The sequence below is a fragment of the Candoia aspera genome, chromosome 11 (assembly GCF_035149785.1).
Source record: "Candoia aspera isolate rCanAsp1 chromosome 11, rCanAsp1.hap2, whole genome shotgun sequence".
Lineage (NCBI taxonomy): Eukaryota > Metazoa > Chordata > Lepidosauria > Squamata > Boidae > Candoia > Candoia aspera.
The window spans coordinates 18,767,447-18,784,817 of NC_086163.1; the positions used below are offsets into that span (position 1 = coordinate 18,767,447).

Below are 17,371 nucleotides of genomic sequence, written 5' to 3' on the forward strand. Positions count from 1 at the left end.
AAATTTTGCACTTGTTCCTAAAGTTGCTAAGGACAGAAGGAAGGCAACCTCAAATTCTCCACAAGTAACGGGGTCTGCCGGCACATTTCCTTTTTGCATCCTCTAGGGCAGTGTTTCTCAACCTTGGCAGCTTGAAGATGTGTGGACTTCAACTCCCAGAATTCCCCAGCCAGTGGACTGGCTGGGGAATTCTGGGAGTTGAAGTGGACTGGCTGGGGAATTCTGGGAGGTGAAGTCCACACATCTTCAAGCTGCCAAGGCTGAGAAACACTGCTCTAGGGAGAGAAGACTTCAAACAGTTTGGAGGCTATTAAATACTGTGTTTTATTTTTTTGTTTTTGTGTAGGTATCGAAGCCAAAACTGAAAGCTACAATTGGTCTTTTCTCCTACGGTCTGGGAGATTTTCCTTTTTCCCCTGTCCCGCTCCCATTAACTGTGTTGTTGCCGTGTCGAAGCGTTGAATAGAATGCCTTAATCCACTTCTGTTTTTTCCTTAAAAGCAAACACAAAATAACCCATCCACAGTAGGGTTGCAAACAGTATTGGCATGCCTGAAACACCTGCCAGATTTGCATATCATCCTTTCTTGCCTCAAGCCTGCAGGGTAGAGCTGGCACTGGAATGGCGGCAGAGAAACTGGGCTAGTGTTTTGATTGTAAGCCAAAGCCAGATACCAAAATAGGCAGTGGGATCGGATCCAGTAGTTCTTGGCTGACGATCAATGAACACTGTCGTTAGGCTAGTAAATCGTGTGGTATGTGGGCTTAGTTCTATATATCATCTTCAGAATGGTGTCACCCTGACTCCAGGACGAGAACATTATCAACATATCATCAAGTCTTCCAGGAGTTCTTTTATTACTTTTTGCTGCTTTGATTTACATCCGTTCTCTTCTTAAATTTCACACAGGTCAGTTTTGACAGCTCACTGGAGCAGTGTTCCGGGGGATGCGAGCGGCAATTTGTGTGTGTGTATTGGGGGAGCCAGCAGGCTGGATCTTTTCCTTTTAGGCTAAAATAGACTGTCGAGATCTATCTGGGAAAGAGGAGAAGACTTAAATTTAGCACTAACAGGCCATACTGGAAGTGAAGGGACCACACTGAATCGGTCTACTCCGAGGGCGATGTCTGGGGTGAATCTGAGGCATAACCATGTTTTTACATGGGGGGAATAAAGGCAGTTTGGCTGGAACCAAGTTGCAAGGAGTTTTTTTTTTAATTAACAGTTTTGTACTCCCCTCTCAAGTTTGTTCAAGGAGTTCCACATTTTTGTTCTTAATTTATTGGCAGAACAACCTAAAAGGGTAGGTTAAGCTGAGAACTGATGGCTGGCTCAAGATCGTTCAAAGAGTTTAATGGCTTCCTGGAGATTTGCTGACCTCCTTGGCTATAGTTTGCTTCTGTAGCTAGTAAGATAAACAAGACCTTCTCAGGAATGAGACAATATTTCAGGCTTCTCTTTGAATCAAAGTGCCAAGTTTACAGGTACCTGGAGTAACTTCTCCATGCTTTTTCTGAAACTCCTTTCCCCACCTTGGAGTAATAGACTTAAAAGTTGTCCCTAGTTGTACATGTAATGCACATAGGAATCTATATCTATATGGCGGTAATCAGTAGAGTGAAGGTAGAAATTATTATGAATCTAAGACTCTGAAAAATGGACCCTATGCATCAAGAGCTCTTCTTCTTCATGACACTGGATGGAATTGACTTCATTGTGTGGTGTCCTCATGCCATTCATTTTTCTTCTCTTAGTCCATTAATTGGCAGGAACTGAGAATTATGAAGGAAGGAAGGAAGGAAGTACTGGAAGTTGTATTAAACAAGATATAAAGGTTGCCATTTTCAACAGCAATTCTGAGTCTACCAGTATCTCTTGCTCTTCCCAAGGATTTGTGATATGCTTCAAGGTGAAATATGCCACTAGTGAAATATGCCAATACTTAAGGGCTTTGCTTGAGGATGAGCAGGCAAATTATCCCAAAGATGCAAATTTTGCTGGTCAAGGCTCATAAAAAAAAGTTGAAACTCTTTCCAAAGTAAGTAGGCTTCTGTGGAATCCCCTCACTTGCCAAATCCCATGTTTAAAATAAAAGCTTATATTGGAGTTACATGACCACCAAGAAGCATTTCAAACCCCAAAACCACTCAATATGTTTGGAGGCATATGGTTTAAAGAAAAAAGAAAAAGAGGAGAAGCTGATTTAAGGTGCGTTGTACTTTTTTATCTCATTTCTTTTTTATAAGAATTTTACTAAGTTTCAAAGCAAAGTTAAAAGCTATGAAAAAACAAAAAACCACAAAGAAAAAAAGAAAAACTAAAAATATGTGAAAAAACAAGAGAATTTTTTTTCAAAGTTACAAAAAGACCGGTAAGACTGAGTGGCTGTGGGTTAATGGTTCTTCTGTATCTGGGACATTAACATCTCTGGTTCTGGATGGGGTTGCACTGCCCCAGACAGACCCGGTGCGTAACTTGGGGGTCCTCCTGGACTCACGGCTCCTGCTCGAAGAGCAGGTGGCAGCTGTGGCCAGGAGAGCGTTTGTGCAGCTACGTGCTGTGCACCAGTTACACCCCTTCCTGGACCAGGAGGCCCTTCGAACAGTCACTCATGCCCTTGTTATCTCTCAGATAGACTATCGCAATGCGCTCTACATGGGGCTACCCTTGAAAAGTATCCGGAAGCTTCAGCTGGTCCAGAATGCAGCTGCGCAAGCTGTTTTTGGTGCCCCCAGAAGGGCACATGTGACATCACTGCTGCGTGAGCTGCATTGGGTACCAGTTTGCTTCCGGGTCCAATTCAAGGTGTTGGTTATCACCTTTAAAGCCCTACATGGCATGGGACCAGGTTACCGGAGGGACCGCCTCTTCCCCATTACATCAACCCGTCCCACCTGATCGTGCAGAGAGGGCATGTTATGGACCCTGTCCATAAGAGAATTTCATCTGGCGGGGTCCAGGAAGCGGGCCTTCTCCGCAGTAGCTCCCGCCCTGTGGAACATGCTGCCCCCGGAGGTGAGATTGGCCCCATCTCTCCTGGCCTTTCGGTGGAGTCTGAAGACCTGGTTCTGCCACCTCGCTTGGGGTGGAGAGGGGAATAGAGTTACATGGGGATGGCTGTTATAGACCACTCCTCCCACACTTGGACTGTTTTGGATCTCTCATTGCTTGGATTTTTATTCTTTATTTTTATTTCTATTTATAGTATTTTTATTGTATTTTATTATTCTGATGGTTTTAATCATTGGTCGTAAACCGCCCAGAGGCCTCTGATGGGAGGAGATGGGCGGGGATAAATTAGATAAATAAAATAAAATAATAAATAAAAAAAGATGTGACTTCCGATTTTTAACAGCAAGGATATACAAAATTTTTCCATAATCAATCTCTTACTCTAACCAAAACCACATTATTTCTGTAAATCATTCCACTTTGGCACATTATAAAAATCATTAAGTACAGTCACTCCCTCCCCTTATATTGAAATAAAGAAAAAAAATTCGTATGAACTGCCTAAACAACTTTCCCCCCAAAAGATAGCACTTATTTCATTATTCCCTTCCTACTACTATTCTGTACACTTCTGTCTACTATAATAGAAATCAAACTAAAAAGCACATAAATTGTCTGCCATTATACGTAATAGTACAATTTTAATAACCTTAATCTTAATAAACCCAAAACCAAAGCATCTTTTTACCCTAATAATCTTAATCCAAAACCTTAAAGACAAATAACATCAACCAAACCCTGAGAGCAATCCAAATAAATATTCTTAAACCTTTATCCCACTTCAAAATAAACCAGAGCGTTTACATATCCCCACAATGTGCACAGAGCTTTTTTCTTAGGAAAATCGAACAGCCCAACTGCCATCCTCAAAAATTCCAACTTCTCTTCAGAAAACCTCCCATACATAATGACCCCTTCTTTTTCATGGCATTCCACCAGAAAATCAGTTCCACTTGTTGCTTGCAGATCCCTCTTTCTCTTAAATTTCTCCAACTCCACTATCCAATCATCATTCAGCTTCTTAATAGAAATCCCGATCTCACTCTTAGAAGAAACATTTCTGTCACTCTTAAATTCCTCAGTTTCATCCATGACATCCCCAACCAGATGACACATTTCAGACCTCATATTTTCTACAATGTCCTGAATGTTTTGTATAAAAGCTTGATAGGACTCAGAAAGAATCTGTTTAAAATCTTGGGGGAAGTCACAGAGGATCTGTTTAAAATCCTCCATGTCTCACGCAGTAGATTATGGTGCTCCCTAGGAGCTTAACCACCAAAAGTCAAAGATATGGAAGAGTTCGGGAATGTGTTTACACAAGTGAAAGTGAGTTATGCAGACAGTTCTCAAGGGAAAGTAGAAGCAGAAAGCTGAAGTTTCAAATCAGCCGATTCAACATGTAGGGAAATACCAGTATCTTCAAATTTAGTACAAAAATAATAGGGAGAAAATTATTTACTCTCAATCCTCAATATTTAGAGGGAAAACAAAGTCCAAAACTTAAAAATAATTTTTAAAAAGTAATCCCCAAAATAACAATAAGTACCAAGAGAACTGTAGAAAGTGTCTCTTAGGGTACACATACACATACACAATATTTATATTTATATATTTATATATATAAATTGGGTGATTTAGAAATGGGGTGGCCAGTCTTAATGTCCCTTTAAGGCCACAATGCGGCCTGGAAAATGGTGACGTCCCAGCCTCCCAGCTAGCTCTTACCAGTTGAACACAAAACGCTGTTTGCGATCTTCTGGCTACAAGCAGCCGTCCGGGGGACAGATGGGGTAATTCCAGGTGCTTTCCTTTATTCAGAGGACACTCCTGGGCTTCAGGAAAACTGGCCTGAGCCCCCCAAAAAATTGCCGCATTTTCAGCTCCACCCACTGAACCCGTGGGCACAGCTGTTCAGTCCACCATGTCACCACCAGAAGTCCTTTTCTCTCTTATTTCTAACTAGATTTTTGTATACTAAAGTTTCCTAAAACTCTAGGGTGATCCTTTGGTTCACTTGTGGAAAACTACTCAATCATGTGTGATATCAAGCCTCTGTCTAGAATTGTAATAATCCCATTTTTATTTTGACCAGATGCTCTACAATTAAATCAAGGTGATGTTTAAGTTGAAACGAGTTTAGATTTTGCCCTGTACATTACTTTACCCTCAGGCCACCATCTTTAAAAGGGTTATCCCCAGCATCAAGTTTGGGAGGAAAAAAGCAACTACTCCCTCAAGTCCAGCATGATTCATTTGTCCTGCCAATAGTAGATAGGAGTGTGGGGGGGGTTATCCTGCCTTTATTATTTTTATAAATAACTGAAGGCAGCAAACATACCTCCTCCGATTTTCCACACAACAACGCTGTGATGTGGTTGGGCTGAGAGAGAGGGACTGGGCCAAAGTAACCCAACCAGCTTTCACGCCTAAGGTGGGACTAGAGCCAGCTGCAGAGTATTAGGTACCCAGTTCTCAAGTCTTAGAAAACCATTTCCCATTTTAGTAGAGCACAATAGCTGGTTCCTCCCCACCAGGCTAGAAACTGGGAGACTGTGAGTTCTAGTCTAGTTCCTCCCCCCCCACCCTTCCTCTTTTAGTTATCAGTAGAAGACACATCGGTTTGCCCAGGTGATAGGAGGGGGACAACTTCTCCAGGATCAGAGTAGAATTGTTTTTCAATTTTAAAAAAGAATGTTCTTTTAATGTTCATGTTTACTGCTTTTAAGATGGATTTGTGATTGATGGTTTGATATAAATTTGGTTTTATCGTTGCTTTGCAAACCATCTTGGGCTCCGCTGGGAAGAAGGGTGCAACAGAATAATAACATTAACAACAACAACAACAACAATTAAAAATATAGGTAGTAGTAGAAGATGACAAATAAGTGGAGTTCATGCATTGCATCAAGCCACAATGTGGTTTGTCTGATAGTGGCTTAGTACCAAGCTCTTCCAAACCACAGAGTTTAACCATTTGTGTGTCTGTCTGTGCTTTCGAGTCAGTCTTGACTTCTGGCAACTGCCTGGATATGACCATGCAATTTTCTCGGCAATATTTACTATTTGCCCTTGCCGCCTTCTTTCTAGGGCTGAGGGGGAGGGACTGACCCAAAGTTACCCAGCGGGCTTTGTGCCTAAGGCAGGACTAGAACTCACGGCCTCCCAGGTTCTACAGTAGTCCAGTGCCTTTAACCATCACACCAAACTGGGTCTCTAACCAATAAATTAGAGTCAAGCAAAGTATAAATTAAGGAGAGGCATGAACCTACTGTAGTCCAGGTGGTTTAAGGCAGCATCCTGTGATAATATGTGAGCAACCAGAAATAAGTGTTCATGGAGCTGGGTAGTCACAGCTGATCAAAGCCTCTTAACCTTTCCTGGTTAGCATCTCCCCTCCCTTCCCCTCCTCCTGAGGACATATGATGATGATGATGATGATGATACAAGAAACTTCCCTGTCCCTCCTCTAGCCTTCAGTCAATAGATGGAGGTGACCAATGAACAGCGAAAGAAAGAAAGAAGCACTTGGCCTTCTTTAATGTTAGTTTAATGTTTAGTGTTTGCCCAACCTGTTGAGTGCCTAATGGCATTCATTAGCTTAATACAAAGCAAACAAGAGGTGAACAGGAGTGCCCTTGTGTCTCTGATCGCTCAAGCGGTCTTTCCAGTTAGTCTGTGGGAGCAAGAGGACATGTCCTTTCATCACCCTGGCCTTGCCTCTGCTGATTAGAAGTCCAGATGCCCATGAACACCAGGAAAGGAAAGTGCTTTTGTAGTTTCGGAGTTTCTGAAGAGGTTGGGGTCTGTGACAAATCCCCAAGGCTGAACTATATACCTCACCAGCTTTTCAGTTTGGTCTACTCTTTGTCTCTCACGCTTATCTAAAAGCATACCAATACCATAATATTCTTCAATGCTCTTCAACAAAGCTGCTGCTCTGTCATTTAGCTGCTGTTTGGAGGGTGCCAAAAAGTACCGAGTCCCAGCAATACGTTTCTTGGGTCGCCCTAGGCCATTACACACCATGTCTACAGAATGAGATCCAAAATAGTCAATTTTCCCCGAGGGGTGATTCGCCATATTAAGTGAAGGAATTCTCTTTACTATCAGTAATAAATATTAATGATTAAATTGGATTGAACTAAGCACCGGAACATAGTATGGTAATGCTTAATTCAACAGTCTGGGTTTAGGGATGGGAAAGTATGGAAATGTTTGGAGGGAAACAATGGCAAATTGGAGAAAAATGTGTTGTGTTCCCTCCCACCCCCATGTGTTTAGGATCAGATATCTAGTGGTGCTTTACTTACCATATGCCACCCTCAGGTCAGAGTTGTTTTTTCTCATGTTTGCTATACAAACACAGAAAATAGTCCTGGTTACAGAATGAAGAATCTCTATCAAATTTCGTTGGTTTTTTGAGGGGCCAAACTCTGCCTTCCCCAAAAGTCACGACCATTAAACCGGGAGAGTCCGCTCTTTTGCTCTGCCTTCTGAATTGGTACATCAGGCAAACTCCCTGCTCTCAAGTCCCCTACAGCGGTGGAATGCAATATATTTCTCTTTCAGCAATCATTTAAGGACAGATGCCATCCACAAAAGAAGCACCAAAATGCTGTATCCCACTCACGAGAATGGCTCCAAAATTCTCTTCTCCTTTTAGGGAAGTGTTGGAAGGATCAAACTGAATGGGGATTGGTGGTGGTGGTGGTGAGAGGAGAAGCAAGGTAATTTGTCTGCCTGGCATAATAAATAAATATATATCTATACATCTATATCTAAACGATTGCTTTGAACCAGGGTTGACTCTTGGCAACTGCTTGGACAAGGCCCTGCAGTTTTCTTGGCAAGATTTTTGGAAGTGGTTTGCCATTGCCGCCTCCTTAGGGCTGAGAGAGAGGGGCTGGCTCAAGGTCACCCTTGGCTTCATAGCTAGACTAGAACTCACAGTCTCCCAGTTTCTAGCCTGGTGCCTTCGCCACTACACCAAACTGGCTCCCTTAATGCTTAATGTAGCCAAGAAAATAATTTTCCTCCTTAGTAACTTCAACTCTCTACCTTGTTTGTTTGTTTGTTTTGCTCTGCTCTGTGGTCAGCCTTCTCCCCTCCCCATAGCATCAATGGATCTGGTTCCTTCCCCCAGATCCACTAATTGCTGGCTACGTATGGAACCCCCCATTTTTAGCTTCAGTTGGAAGAAACTCTGCTGCCCTCCATTTCTTGATGAACAGCAAACCCTTCCAAAGGTCTGAAAATCTGAACCGTCTACAGAGTTGGGGAAGAAACCCACTTGGGTTGCTCAGCTTTGCTTACTGCTGCAGCTCCCTGCTGGGTAGTAAAGCAATCCAGTTATAACAAATCCTTAAGAGCAAAGTCATTAGGGTAAAAGGAAAAACAAAAGCTGGTTTATACAAACTGATTGAAGTTAGGCTCTTTCTCCCCCTCCTCCTTCTTTAAAAAAACTTCCCATTGAAAAAGGGGAGTTCAGGCGCCAGTTTCCTTCGGTAATTTTTGAAAGGAAATTGCTTTCTTTCATCTTCTTTTTAAAGGGGTGGGGCTGTTGATGCTGTGTTTGTACAAGATCTGGAAGACTTTTCAAGTGAAGTGAGATGTTGCCCCTTTGATGTCAGAAGACTTGGTGCCCTATTTAGCACACAGTGGGTGTTTGGAGGAGAAGCCCTGGAGATTCTTCCAATTATGTGGATTTGTGTCCTAGCCTTTAAATTCTCATTCTCTCTGTCTGTATAAATAATATGCAAGTCAGCCAATGGAAGTAAAGATGACTTTATCTGGCCTTGGAAGATAAGTATGGTTTGGACCTGGTTGGTATTTGGATGGGAGAACCAGGAAACCCTACAACTAGACTGGACATTAAAAGAAAAAAAAAGTTTTAGGATTTACTCCTATCCATGGTAGTAGGACGTCATAATAAACAGAACATGCACTGCTGAGGGCTATCAAGGGTAGGCAATGTGATGCCCTTCAAATCTGTTGAAGTAGGACTTCCACAAGATCCAGCGAGTATAGACATAAGTCAGGACTTTGGGGAATCTTAGTCCAAAACATTTGGTAGGTATAGAGTCATCTGTCCTTAAACTACACATAATAGAACATCTGCTTTGCCAAAGGTTTCAGGTTCAATGTTCAAGATCTTCAGAGAAGGCAGGAAATGTCTGTGATCTGAAACGCTAGTGCTTTCCTGATCCTCAGTTTTGGTAACGCTGAACTGGATTGGCCAGTGACTTGATGTGAGGAAGCTTCAACATTCTCCTACGTCAAGGGTGTACCACCTTGCTTTGAACTGAGGCCCTCATTCAGGGCATTTGTGAAGTTGCTGGTTATCTCTAGCTATTCATGTCTGCAGAGCAAGGTAGAGTAGGGTGATCAAAGTAAACTAATTATTAGGCCTGGGCAAGTTTTACAGGACCCACCCCACAGAGGTGTGCAAGTGCAGATGTTACTCTTATTGACTCAAAGTGAACAAAGGTGGCTATTCTGACTTTTAGGGCACTACATGATATTGTTTTGAATGGAAATTTTGATGATTCATACACCAGGGTGCTTAGTCTCTCTCTAATTACATCTATGTAATTCCAGTCTTCTTTGGAGTTTAATCAGATAGCCAGATCTATATTGCATCCTGTGACTCAGAGATTTGTCCATCTTGCAATGTCTCCTTTGTCCTGATAGAACAATAGAACTTCTGGGCACTTCCTGGTTGCCAGTCTTTACTGTTGTGTTCCTCATCTTTAAATACCTTATTTGGAGGAAAAACCCAATGATTATTAATTGGGGGATTTCATGTGATAGGTTGAAATGCAGAGCTGGTGCTCTGCTGCCCTTTGGGGGGGGGGGAGGAAAGACAAAAAAAGTAAGAGAAATAAATCTTAAGCATGAATAAATGAGTTTTATTTTCTACCTCGTTTTTTTTTCTTGGCTCTGCCATAGTGCATTTTTAAAATTCTGCATAAAACCCAGCTGGACTCAGAAGCCAGACCTTGAAAACTGTATTTGATGTGTTGTATCTGTAAGATTTGTTTTCATATAAAGGTAAAATGGATGATGTTTATCTGTTACTTGAACAATAATGTCCTACAGGTAAAATGAGTACTTCTAATAGAACAGAACATTTTTTTTAAAAAAGCAGGACTTTGCTGTTTAATTTTCTTGAAGAATTACTCTTCCACTTGTTATATATTAGCATCTACCAAGTGCAGATGTAGAAGACAAAGAGTAGGCTGTAGTTTCTCTTTTTCAGTGCCTTAGATTTGAGAAATGCTTCATTCGGCTTGAGCTGTCTTGTTCTGAAATGGTGTAGAATAAGGCAGATGGGGTACCGTGTGGCCTGCTGAATTCTTGAAAGGCAACCTACGCTTCTTCCTCCACACCTGCCCCCCCAGGCCAAATTCTGATGCCATGCACTCAGACAAGGTTTTGACAGTCTCATGTGAAATCATATGAGATTTCAGAGATTTTGCATGAAATCTTTTTGAAATCTCCGTAGACTTGAGGAAGGTAACTTGGACATCACTAACCGGCATTACTCTCTTAGCTCTAAAAGACAGATCTCCCTATTCCTATTCCCTTGCTGTTGTCCACTTAATTACAATTTCCTTCTTTCTGTCTGTCCTGCTGGAAAGATACATAAATGATTAAGCAGCAGCAGCAGTTCTGGGTTAGTGAGGAAACAAATCAAGTGGGGAACAATAGCACAAGGCCCTGGCAGCAGTGAAAGTCACTCTGGGACACCCAAGGGGGCTTAGTCTCCTGTTGGAATGTGACAGTGCCAATCTTGGTGCCGGTTTGGAGGAAGGAGTTGAGCTACATCTAGATGTCTACACCTGCTAAGGCATCTTTCTTCCAAAGCCCCGCTTTACTGCACAGCATTGCTTTCTCTTAGCAGTAACTGATGCAGGAGCAGCAAATGGCTGGCAACAGAGTGCTGCGAATTAGCCAGTTTTGGATTGACTGACATTTAGATGCCTTTCGACTGTCTGTATTTTTGATCAAGGTCTTGTGGTTGCCCTAAAATGCAAGGTAGAGACTTGAGGTCCAGGGAGAGGTTTCAGTTGAACAGTGCTTGCATTGTAGCCAGTTTCATCCTTTTCCTTCCCCACCTCCTTTTCCACAACAGTTATTTGGGGGGTGGGGGAAGGAAGAGGAGTCTTTTATATGCCTTATATGTAGGGCAGGCGCCAAGTCTGAAGGATGATGCTGATTGAGGTCATGTGTGATGCCGAACCCTGCTGTTTGAATGTCTGTGATGAGAAATGTGTTGATCCTGCAGCCCTTATGCAGGCAGCTCCCACTGATTTCAAGGGGAGATTGACCAGCATCAGGACAGGAAACAAGGAAGGTAACTGAAGCTGGATCTGCAGTTTGATACCCTCCTACTGGGGCACTGATGTAATCTTACTGTTATTTTTCTCCCCTCATTCTCTAAAGCACCATCAGTAGCTCCTGGTTAGTTTGGGGATCTTTGGGCCCAACTGGAGGAAAAACGCTTTCATAGCACATCTGAGAAGCATGGATGTGCTTTGTGCATCTTAGTCTTTCAACCAAAGAACAAAGTCTGCTAGCCTTGGTTATCAGTGGTATGAAAGCTGCAGAGAATTTAGTGGGGTAGGAGACCATGTGCCATCTTTTCAATATACATTATTGTCGTCGCTTATGTTATTGTTCTATATGTAATTTGCCCAAGAAATAAAGCTGCTCTGGGCAGATTACAGTATTGCTTCAAACATTAAAAGTTCTAAAAGCATCCAAAATGGTAAAAAATCCAGTAGAATAAAATGTGACTGATAAAAAGCATAGGAAGAATAGCTTGTAAAATTGTGTGTGAGTCACTTAGCGATTGTATCGCTTAGCGATGGGAGTTCCAGCCCCAATTGTGGTCATAAGTCGAGGACTACCTGTAGATAAAGGATGGGTTATGGGAAGAAGAGATATTTGTTTGTAACTTTATAGGGAATGAAGGGTTATCAAATTTGTTTATACTTGTGATGAAGATCAGAGGTCACTTCTTTATATCTTTTTCTTCTTTTCTTCGTACTTTTTATTTTTCCCTCTGTGTCTCTTTCTCTGAGTTTAGTTTGTCTTTGCTTTTACTATTGTAATAAAAATTTTCAATAAAAATTATAAAGCAGAAAAATAAAAATAAAGTCATACTGCCCATTCCTTTCCCCAGTGTGAGGAAGGACAGTCTGTAGTCCTGGGTTCTCTTTATGTGGCCCTTAGTATATCTTCCAGTCAGGATTGCTGAAGAGCAATGGCACATTTTTTGGCCATTTGGAAGGGGAATCACATGGAAATAAACATGTTCCAGGGGCACCCAAAGGGTTGCCCACCCAGGTATTACATGGTACAATTGGAAGGGAACTGCAAGATGTGGTTGAGGAACTGCTGGTTGTTCTCCCCTGGTGTATATGTTACGCCGAGCAAGCTATTTACATTCTTTCAAAATGTATTCTGAGCAAATATTGGGCCTTTTCTCTTGCTGTCTCTCTCACTTCTCTCTCCCCTCCACCCCGCCCCCCCCATCAGACCTCCAGTGATTCCTGAATTACAAGAATTCTTGGAATATGTTAGCTTTAATGAGTTATGCAGGCACAATTTTTCCCCCTTCATGGCATTAACATCTGTTAGCTTTTAAGAGAACAGAGTTTCAGACAAAAAGGCTGTTGGGGGAAAAATACACAGAGTAGGGAGAATGAGCAAAGATATTAAATTTTCTAGTAGGAAGCCTTGGTATTAAAGTTGGAGAATGGGGGAATTGGGATTGGCAAAGTCCTGGAGCTTTGATGTGGTTGCTTTTAAGGAAATTCACATAGAAAATTGGTCCCTGGTAGCATTTGTGAACGTGTGTGTGCTGCGCTTATGAGTGTGTATTTTGGATTCTTGGCTTAAAAGGACTGTTGTGAAGACATTGCCTGACATAGCACTGTTACTACAGAAATACTCTAATGGAAACTTCCCAAAACTTGACAGGGAAAGGGGTGTTCACCTAAATTCACCCCCCACCCCCAGACATACAATAACAAGCTTGTGAGACAGGTTGTACTGGTCCAAAGTCATTTAGTGAACTTCTACATATGAAGGTGGATCTAAACCTGGGTCTCCCCTGGTTTTTATCCAACAATTTATACCATTCTGGCCCTGAGAATCAAACTCTTGGTTCATTTCTTCCAGAATTGTTGACTGGCAGCATCTTTTCAGGGTGACAGACAGGAGTTTTCTAGTTCTATGTGGAGATACAAAGGATTGAGACTTTCTGCATGCAGACGGTATGCTCTATCCATGCCTTTGAAATGGAGGCAACACATGTTGGTTATCGTCTCATAATCTGTTCCTTTGTCCTGGTGGCATTTCTTTAACATTGGAGAGCTGCTCTTTTACATGTTCCACAGCTTCCCTTGTTCTAGCACCATTTTTCTAGGGTTTGAAACAGGACTCAGTGATATCACCAGTGGGACACCTTGTGAGAAAGATGTGCTGAAAATAGGCCCCAGGAATGTTATTCCACACACACTCACATGGGTCTGTGCACTTTGCCTTCCAAAGAGCCCTAAAGCAGCTGTATGTTTATTAGGCCATCTGATGAATTCCTAAGACCCCATGAGAAGCCTTGGTGTTTCTTAGAAAAAAAAACTGTGGTAGATAGCAGAACCTATCTTCATGGCTAAGTTCTTTAGCCCTTCATTTAGCTCTTTTGGAATGGTGTGTTGGGCACTTTTGTCTTCCCCACCTATTTCATCTCAGCTTTCTCTCCACTGGCAGATAGTTTGAATATTTTTCAGCACAGGAGGGGAGGGTGAAGAATACTCTGTGTCTTTCAAGTTATGGATGTCCCTGTTCTCACTCTTTGGCTGGGAGGCTGAATAAATACCGATGAGAGGAGAGGAGAGGAGAGGAGAGGAGAGGAGAGTAGACTTGACTTGACTTGACTTGACTTGACTTCTCTTCTCTTCTCTTCTCTTCCTCCTGTCTTGGGCATTTCTTCCTTCCCATTTTAAATTTCCAAATTCTCTAAAATCTGGGATGCTATTAAAGAAAAAAGAGTTGACATACCTGCCATTCTGGGTGGGGAAGGAGACACAGAGAAGCCAAGCATCAGTGCTTGGGCAATGCAAACCATCTGTTCTTCCCACATCTTCTGCTGACAGATTTATCAAGTTGCATTAGTTCCATAATAAAGGTCCTACACCTGTGTTTTGGTTTTGGGGTAAACACGATTTCTCATTTGCCAATGGAAGGTTTATTTGCAGTGACAATTTACCAGCATAAAATCAGTCTTCTAATGGTATAGCACCTGTTGGGAGGCAAGCTGGATTAGGACTGACAGATATGGAATAGGGTGGGGCTCTGGAGCTTGAAGGCTGCCAAGAAAAGGCTTAAAACAGTTGTGCTCTTCTCTCAAGTTCCAGTGGCACACCTCCCATCTGAACATCCCATCTGTTCTTCACAGGCTGACTAAGTCGTAAAAATGATGCAGTCTTTGCCCAGAGAGGAGCCACATTCCTCCATTTCTCTTTGGTGCTAAGCCCAGACCAAGCAAACCCCATTATAGGTTAACAGGACGGATGAGCCACTTATTAGTTCTAACATAACCTGCCTCATAGTGGTGTTACAAGGATAGAACATGAGTCAGAGAAACCATGCTTCCAGTCTTGAGACCTCTGGAGTAAAGGCTGAATACAATGGTGTTCCCCGCAGTAACATATGGCTGCGAGAGCTGGACCATAAGGAAGGCTGAGAAAAGGAAGATCGATGCTTTTGAACTGTGGTGTTGGAGGAAAATTCTGAGAGTGCCTTGGACTGCAAGAAGATCAAACCAGTCCATACTCCAGGAAATAAAGCCAGACTGCTCACTTGAGGGAACGATATTAAAGGCAAAACTGAAATACTTTGGCCACATCATGAGAAGACAGGACAGCCTGGAGAAGATGCTGATGCTAGGGAGAGTGGAAGGCAAAAGGAAGAGGGGCCGACCAAGGGCAAGGTGGATGGATGATATTCTAGAGGTGATGGATTCATCCCTGGGGTTGCTGGGGGTGGTGATGACCGACAGGAAGCTCTGGCGTGGGCTGGTCCATGAAGTCACGAAGAGTCGGAAGCGACTGAACGAATAAACAACAAAAACAAAAAAACCAATTAAAATCAGGAGCATCCACCACAACCCATAGCGGTTTATGACCTTAATTCGTCGAGGCCCTTTCAGCTATATAAATCTTAGTTTTCTTTGGGGAATTTCATCTGTTCACTGTGGAAGAAATACTTTTCTTTGTCTTTCCTGAACAAATGGCCACTTGGACCACTTCAGGTTCAGTTCGGAAAAGTGGGTATTAAAAAAAAACCCCAACAATCCTTTTCTCTGTATGGTGATGTCAGGCTTATGTTTTCACATTGCCGACACCTCCTTCCTTAGCTGTCATCTTTTCTAAAATAAAGATCCCCAAGGCTTAGCTGATTTTTTTTTAGGAAGGATGCTCTACCCCCTGTTGATGTTGATAGCATAGGAAAAACAGGGCCTTCTCACAGTTACTGTTCTCTTAGGCCAAGCAGGTTCAGGGTGGAATAGATGTATTTGGAGTAGATGTATTCTACCTTTAAAATAAATGAAGTGCAGTGCATTCTTTTTCCAAATTAGGATAACTATCTGGTTTTTGGTGTATGGGGTTTTCCCTTTCTGGTTATTCTCCAAGTGTATTGGATGACAACTTCCAGAATTCCAGAAATGCTACCTTGAAATTTGGCAAGTTGTAGTCCAACACCCTTAGAGAGGACCTGGGATGACAACTACTATCACTTTTGTCCCTCCTTCAGAAATGATCCACAGCTTCCTAAAGGGACATTGACCCAGAGGGAGATTATTCTTAAGACCTTCATTTGATTTCAGTGGAAATCATGCAATTAATTTCTCCCTGGAGACTGATTCTGGGGCAATGATTTCTTCCTAGGGGTGATTTAAAAGCGGCGGTAACAGGGTAGCTCTGTGCAACGTCCGTTTGCAAAGATAAGTGAATATTTCTTCCTTGGTTCTTAGAATAATCATCCTCATCCTCATCAATACTGTCTGTCTGCATGCATAGTTCTATTAAATAAATGCCTGTCTATCTGAGATAATGCATGGCATAATCAGACAGGCACGACAGAGCAAAATTTTAATTGACAGCTGATGCACTCTACTACCCAACAGTGTCTCTGAAATGCACAAAGACGAGCAGGGTCTGTTTTAGAAAAGAACATTTGGTTAATAGGCTATTAATAAGTGTATTGATGCGGTTGCAGAAATCAACAAAACAGCTATTTGGAAGTTTTCATTATAATAACTAGCCCGAGGAGAGGAAATTTAAGAACCAAAGCCTGAATTGTCAATAATTATGAGCCCAGTTAAACAAATAACTAATGAGTTGAGAATGGAGAATGATAAATATAAGCTAGGGCTGGAAGGCGGGGGGAAGCATATGGTAAAAAAAAAGGAGGGGGGATAGGGAAAATACATTCTTACCCCCTATAGAAGCTCTCTCTCCATATTGAACACTATTACCAATGCTGTAGTTATTTTAAAGTGAGCAAATGAGTTGTCTGCATTTTTAAAAGATAATGGTCTTATAAAAATGTACAGTAAAGCTGTGGAAAGAAACTCTAGGGCTGATTTTAAGTCACCCCAGCTCCATTTTGGGACTGTATTGCCAAAATGTGGTTGTAAAGCCACTAATTTTTCAAACTACAGTTTCACTGTAACATGGTGTAGGGGTTCATAGCTATGACTGTAGAGATCCAGGCTGAATCTCCCTTCAGCCTTGGAAACCCACTGGATGACTTTGGGCCAGGCACGTATCTACCTCACAGGGTTGTTGTGGGGAAAAAATAGGAGAAAGGAGTCTGTTGGAGTTGGTCTTCTCCTCCTTCCTCAACTATGGTGCCTGGGAGCTCCTGGGGGAATGGAGGGGTATAAATCCTACAAATAAATATTTTGTACCTTAATCTTTCTGATACAAAAAAAAACAAAAACAAAACCATTTTCCCCTGCTTCTGGTGACCACTGTATTATGTTCAGTGTGGTGGTGGTGGTGCTGCTGCTCCTGCTCCTCTGGCACAAATTTACTTGTCCTCTAGTTAAAAAAGAAAAGTCAGTTTACATAATTTGATAATCCATTTCCCATCTAGCTCTTCTTCTTTGGAATTGACTTCCCCTCAAATTACGTGTGGAGGCTGATCTCATGATGTTCAAAAAGGCCTTAAAATGCTTCTTTATTTATTTATTTATATTTATTTATTATTCAAATTTAATTTTTGCAGGTCCCTTATGAAGCTGGAAGAATTAGCACCCCAAAACAGTAAAGATTATGGTAG

General features: G+C 42.0%; 1 protein-coding gene across 1 annotated transcript in view; it reads left to right on the forward strand.

Annotated features, from left to right (window-relative positions):
* The window catches only part of NKD1 (NKD inhibitor of WNT signaling pathway 1), a 96,839-nt gene that overhangs the window by 41,266 nt on the left and 38,202 nt on the right, over nt 1-17,371 (forward strand). The window lies entirely within an intron of this gene.